We start from the raw sequence: 7,168 nt of genomic DNA on the forward strand, positions 1-7,168 counted from the left end.
GTGGAAAATAATGTGTTTTTTGAACCTTAAACCACATAAACACATTTCATTACACCAAATACACAAAATAATGTTATTTTTAGCAACATCATATGACCCCTTTAAATGAACAGTGTCAGTTACATAACATCAATGATCTGAGTGAAGAATTCTGCCTTAAGACAGCTAGTGTGCATTGTGAGAGCCAGGTGTTTGCAAAACAAACATTGTTATGAGTCAAGAGAGAGAGAGAGAGAGACTGTGTGGTCTAAATACAATGTGTGTGGTTTGCAGATTTCCGCTGAAGTGGTAGATTTTTAATATATACAGTATATATATATATATATAGTCAGAACTAGAGATCGAGACTGAATCCCTTGCATTCAAATAATTAATTTTGTGTGTTTGCTTAAAACATCGGGAATTATGAAGATGTGTACATTTAGAATTAGAGGGTAAAACTATTTAGTGTTTCTGATTATGTTTTATTATTATTCATATATTTATTTCTTTATTTTTATTTCTTTTATTTATTTTTGATGTCAATATTATCGTGATTAGTACTCCTTTTGGTTAATTTTGTTCAATAAGTTGAATATATTCAACTGACTGCTGTTTATTGGACTTCAGAGCTGCAATATTGTAACAACTTTTTAAATTTAGACTATAATATAATTTGTTGCGTGAATTTAAAAATTACATTTAATTTTAACATTTACTCCCCTATATAATGCATTCCCATGCAAAGCATACTGGGAACTACAACAGATCTACTGCTCAGTTACAGTATGTCAACAAAAATGATGAATGCAGTCCCAACAACAACAAAAAAACAATTAAGTTTTACAAATGTAAGTGGATTGAACATAATGAAATTAAGTTGCGACAAAATGTTTAAGAACTGTGTTTTTGTCATTTTAAGCGCCCATCACTAGGCTACGAGATGGTGGACGAAGCTAGTAAAAAGTTAAACAGGCCTATATCCAAAACTATTTCAACATGGAAAACGTTAATAGCCTACAGAATTTGTATTATGTATTTGTATTAAGTTTCTGCCTGTAGATTGTTAACATGCTTCACTTCTAGCCCGTACATGTAAAATAAATGAGCCTTTTTATTATTCTGCTCATATGACTGCTGTCATCATGTTAATGTAGGCCTATGTGAAAGTTAGGCCTATAGTTCATATTTTTATATTTACGATACTGAGGAAAAGGAATGAATTAATTTGTTACTTTATTTGCATTACTGTTTTTAATTGTTCTGATACTTAGCCAATTTATTTCCAGAAAAATTTCGAGTTGTTTCATGATGCATTTGCAGTTTCCATGGTGCACAGGCTGAATGCGTCCTGTAGGGAGCGCTGTGGAGTGAAGGCTGAGGGAGGATCAGGGCTGGACCGCTGGAGACTCACCCCTGCCTTCTATGGCAAAACCCAGCCTTCTCATGAAATGAGTCGCCAGAACAACGCATGCAGTGAGTACAGACAGCAGAGAGAATGCGTGTGTCTTCAGCAAGGTAAGCTGGAACACCTTTTCTTCGTATTCATGTCTATTGTGGATCGGTATTTATGATAAACTACATATATGGAGATTTTAAAGAATTTAATTAAATATTAAGATTTTTTACTTTCTTATTCAATTGGGAAATTCCCATATTTGTTACTGAGAGTGAAAGAGGGTTGTGACAGTTTGTTTGCATTTGGCTTTTTTTTTAAGTAATTTTCTTGAGTTAACAGTATCGAAGTATTTCTGGAAACGTTTTTATTGTTTTAGCATTCAACATTACGCTTTAAGAATGTCACAAAAATGTTTGTGGCTCCTGTGCGTTCCGTCCTAACCAATAAGTGTTAGCTCTGTACTAGCACAGAAAAACCATATGTTCCCCAATGTAATTATATTCTTAACATGTGTTTACAGTTGGGTTTAGCCCAGATAGCACACGTACGTCTGCAAGATGTCTGTTAAAGATCGCTTCATCTGGAAAGCATCTGCAGTGTACAAACATCTGATAGTCAGTTTTACATAGGGTGAATTAAGGGTGATTGGGACAGTTTTTGAATTTCCGCCTTGTGCAAGGTTTCTTGCCATAAATTAAAAACATCAGCCCAACACATTATACATTTCTGTAATACTGAATATATTAACTACCCATTTGAGGAGGAAACAATGTTATATTTGAATGAAAGGATGTGTGACATACACTTTTCTGTAAACTGAGCCCCCCCAAATTTTTTTTTGTAACATTTGGGTGTTTGGGACTCAACGTTTGGGTGATTGGGACAGCACATTTTTTAAATTGATTTAGAGTAGTGTAAGAATATTTGGTTACACTTTACTTGAAGGGGTGTGCATAAGACTGACATGACACCTTCGTAATCATGACATGACACATGTCATGAATATGAAGGTTTTTTATGCATGTTTATGACAACTGTCATTAAGTGTCATACCCCTTCAAGTAAAGTGTTACCGAATATTTACTGAATTGCACAAGTTAGTTAATACTTTGATATAATTTTATATGGAATAATTCCTTTTCTGTTCATCATCATTAAGAGGCCAATGGTTCTCAGATCATAAATCCATCCACAATTCATACAATACAACACATGCAACTGAGGTAAAAGAAGGGAAATAAATTCTGTATAGTTATACTGTCCCATTTTACCTTATGTCCCAATCACCCTGAATTCACCCTACATTCTAAATCATAAACATCTTAAAGACATCTTCTAAACATCTATTTGACATCTGATAGGAAATGTCCCATAGACGTATTGCAGATGAGCAAGCACTCTAAACACTCTGTCTTGCAGATGCAGATGTCAAATAGACATCTCCGTGATGTACGTGTGCTATCAAGGAAATATACACAACCCTGATAGCACACATACATAACAGACGTTTACATTTACATCTGCAAGACGTATTTTTTAGAGTGTTTGCTCATCTGCAATAAGTGTATAAGATGTTTCCTATCAGATGTCAAATAGATGTTTAGAAGATGTCTTTAAGATGTTTATGATTTAGAATGTATGTAAAACTGATGTCTGAAAGACGTTGATGAGATGTTTGTACACAGCAGATGCTTTGCGATCTTTAACAGACATCTTACAGACGAACGTGTGCTATCTGGGTTCAGGCTATATTCTGATTATGTTTGTGTGATTTTAAGTGGACCAACTACTAAGCACTGAAACTTTATGACGTATCATGTGACATGGGTTGGTGATAATAGTTTATATGATTATATATCATATCAGATGCCATCTGTTTGCTCATCTCCTCTGTGTGGAAAATGTAATGCTGACTCATTAGTTTATCTCTCTTTATGCCCATTAGCTGGCGTTGGTGTAGATTTCATATCTCACTCCACTAAAAACTGTGTAAATATAAAATCTCAATGGCAGCCATTTCAAACACATTGAGTTTTACTGTTGTACAGCAATTTATGATTATGATATGATCAAACATTTGCTTAAAGGTTTAAGACCATGTAGCCTGTAAGCAAAATATATTTTTTAAAAATGTAAATATCACAAGCAGATTTGCTTCTAGCAAATTCTGCAGGTTGTTGTCCAGAGCGCCAATATTTATGCATCATATCCAAACAAAAACAGTCTAAGATGGCTGATTTGAACTTCAAACTTGACCCATTCTGACCAGTATTATCTAATTCATGTACTTTGCTGACTCATTGAGTTTTGTTTGCTCATGTCTTGGCTCAAACAATGCACAGTGGCTCTTGGGGGCAAGATGAGGTCATTTCCTTCAATAAAAAGGATAAATGAGGTAGCTGGTAACCTCACCTATGGATTTGAACACCTTTTTATGCCTTCGATGCATGTCGGTTAGCCTTTCAGTATAAGAAATGTGTGTATGAAATCCAGAGGTGTAAAGTATTGGAGTAAATGTAATTAGTTACTGTACTTGAGTATCTTTTCTTTTTATTTGTTTTGTAATTTTGAGGTGTTCAGTTTTATTTTGGTTTCAGAAAATAAACGTGATTGCTCTCCTCACAAATGATCTCTTTCTTGTTTTTGTTTAATGCTCTCTGTGCCTTGCCCTGGACTTTTATGTCACTTCCTGTCTCCCGTGGTGTTTGTAGTCAGTTTGTAGTCCGTTTGTTCATTGGTTCACCTTGATTAGTCTCCTCAGGTGTGTATTATCTTGTTAAGGCCTGATCACACCAAGCACGATAACTATAAAGATAACGATAAAGATATAGTTCTAAAAATTGTTCTCAATATTATAGAATAGAAGAGTCCACACCACAACTATAATGATAAAGGCACAGAGAAACGATATTGTTGGAATCATTTTCAGAACGATTTTTTCCAGCTGATGAACGATAAAAACATTGACAGCCAATCAGATCACTGGCGTGTCTCTTTGACTAGTGCATCTTTGAGCCTATATTTAGTATAAGTAAAATACTTAAGTACTGTTAAAATCAGATACTCTAAGACTTTTACTCAAGTTGTTTTGGAATTGGTGACTTATAACTTGTAATTTTCACTGTAAGGTATCTGTACTTTTACTCAAGTATGGTTTTTAGGTACTCTTTACACCTCTGGTGAAATCTTGCAGTCCCTTTATGTCAATACAAATTCACGTGCAAGAAGAATCTGTCTCTTTATATTAATATATCACATATGTGGAAGTTTTGCAGGTTTCTGTTAAGGGCACGAGGCCAAGACATTTGCCAATTGTACAATGAACACATTGGCTTTGAGGTGCTATTCAAGTGAAGTGAAGCGGGTGGTTTTTGATAGAATGGTTCAGAATGCTTAAAGACATAGTTGACCAAAAAATGAAAATATTGTAATTTACTCACCCTCATGTTCCAAGCTTTTGGGACTTTGTTTAAAATGAAGTATTATAGTAGAAAAAAGGCTTCTATAGTATAACCTTGACAATTTTGATTTGCGTTTTTGTAGCATATTTTCTCCATACTGATATGCTAAAAATTTGATACTTTGGAAATATGTAAATCATAAAAAGGAATTTGCATACTTGTTAGCTGCATGCATTGTCAGAAACCTCCAAGGAAAATTTACACTATCATTTGTATTTCCACTTAAACGATCAGCTTTTGTTGTTTTTGGATTCATGTCAATTGATATGAGTTTCTCATTACTAACAATAAAGTTGCGCAACATGACTTTGAGGAACCTACAGTATTACATCAGCATTCCGACTGAACAAAGGCTGAACGAGTTTTGCATAAGAGATCATAATAACATTGCATGAGAAGAGGTTTCATATCAGCATGAGATGACGCAGAAGTACGGATTTTATTGGGTTGACTGTATTTCCACTTAATTAGAGAAGATTGCTGCTGGGTTTCCACTGAGATCAGCAGATATTGCTGATTTTTACAGTATGGATGTGCATCAAGCACCTTCTGAAAACTTCATACCTGAATACAGGCTGTCAGTACATGTTTACCAAGTGAAATCTGGAAGTTTAACTTTGGACGTTAAATCTTTAATTATTCATCTTTATACAGTGGGGTTCCAAAGGTTTAATTTTTCTAATTAAAAAAATAAATCATTACAAATGAATTAATCAAATGTAGCAATTTGAGTGAAAAGTTAAGCATGTAAAATTAACATGCATTTCAGAATGTCTTAGTATTTGATTTGTTCCCAATGTCACAAATTACCTATTTAATTAGATACCTAGAAATAGTGCAGAATCCTTTTTTTTTTACGTAACTTTTTATTTATTTCTTTTTATTATTATTTCTTAAATTCTTAGTTTAGATTCCCAGATTTTTTTGGAACCCACTGTTTTGCAGACATTTTGGAACATTTTTGTTTTTAGTACCATCTGTCTGTTTCTGGTCTGTTAACTGTTAACTTGCTCAAGCAGATGTGCCAGACATGCTTGTATGAAAATGAACAGCAAGTGCATGTACGCTTCTAGCAAATTCCGCAGGATCGGAACTTGAAGCAACACATAAGACAGAATCAGTGGCACACATAGAACAGATGAAAAGTAAAAAAAAAAAAAAATGAATGGCCTCGAATTCGATCTCTTCAATTCTTTGCAGTGGTCATAACAGTTTCAGACAAACACATTATACTCTGTTGAATATTTTGTAATGCATACTCGACCTTGTGTTCACATAAGTTGTTTATAGTTCTTTATCACTTTAAGTGTCTAGGCATTTATAGTAAACAAGCTCCATTATAGCCCAGCCTGGTCAGAACTTGTCCGAGTTTTTGGCGTATCAGGTTTTCCAAAGCAAACTGCACTGCTTTCTCCCACATTTCTCATCTCCGTTTCCTGGCTTATGTAATGAGACACCTCCGGATTGATTTAATGCCGTGGAGGGAGGCTACTGTACAGGCTGTGGAATGTAGCCTGCAGGTTGGACAAAATACAAAGACTCTGTTTGAAAGTTCATACTGTTCTCTTCACCATTCAGAACAGTTATTATGTGATTTAGTTGAGTTGTAAGTGAATGTAGAGGTACAGGTCAATTCAGCATTGCAACAATTCCTGTTCAAATGCCTGAAACTACTTATACATGCAAATAGGGTCTCGGTATGTCTTCATGTGAAGACCATTCCTTCCTTATTCATAAAAGCCTGACATCAAAGGCAGAATTGAATGTGTTTGTTTGTAAGTGCATTCTCATGTCTTGCCTTAAGGGTAACTGTGTATCAAAGGACTGGGCCAGCGATCAAATGGCGCCAAGAATAAACTATTAGGCTACAAACTATTAACCAGATTCAGAATCAATGATGACGGCAAATGCAAAGTGATGCATGACAGATGCACAAGTTAATGAGAGGGTGTATGCACTCAAAAAAGAACATTAAGTCTTGTTTGCGAGGTGCACGGGGTGTGGCAGAGCACAATTAAAACTTTCTCTTTTTCTCCCCAGAATGCACTTTTTTCTGTTCATTGTCAGGCTGCATGGGTTTTTGTTAAAGGGGTCATATGATGCTATTTTAAAGAAAATTATTTGGTGTATTTGGTGTAACAGAATATGTTGACATGCTTTAATGTTCAAAAAACACTTTATTTTTCAAATACTGTACATACTGTACGGTCCTCTATGCCCCGCCTCTCTCAAACGCTTCGTTTTCAACAAAGCCCCCTCCTTTGACGAGCGCAGTCTGCTCTGATTGGCCAGCTGACCCAGTGCATTGTGATTGGCCAAACACCACAAG

At 35.1% G+C, this 7,168-nt stretch overlaps 1 long non-coding RNA gene across 1 annotated transcript in view; it reads left to right on the forward strand.

Annotated features, from left to right (window-relative positions):
• The first annotated feature begins 1,401 nt into the window (after nucleotides 1-1,401).
• The window catches only part of LOC107669981 (uncharacterized), a 15,161-nt gene continuing 9,394 nt past the window's right edge, over nucleotides 1,402-7,168 (forward strand). Inside the window, exon 1 of the long non-coding RNA XR_001632055.1 lies at nucleotides 1,402-1,497. This is a non-coding gene — a long non-coding RNA (uncharacterized LOC107669981). The remainder of the gene's footprint in view (nucleotides 1,498-7,168) is intronic.

The sequence above is a fragment of the Sinocyclocheilus anshuiensis genome, unplaced genomic scaffold (genome assembly GCF_001515605.1).
Source record: "Sinocyclocheilus anshuiensis isolate Anshui unplaced genomic scaffold, SAMN03320099.WGS_v1.1 scaffold160, whole genome shotgun sequence".
Taxonomy (NCBI): Eukaryota; Metazoa; Chordata; class Actinopteri; order Cypriniformes; family Cyprinidae; genus Sinocyclocheilus; species Sinocyclocheilus anshuiensis.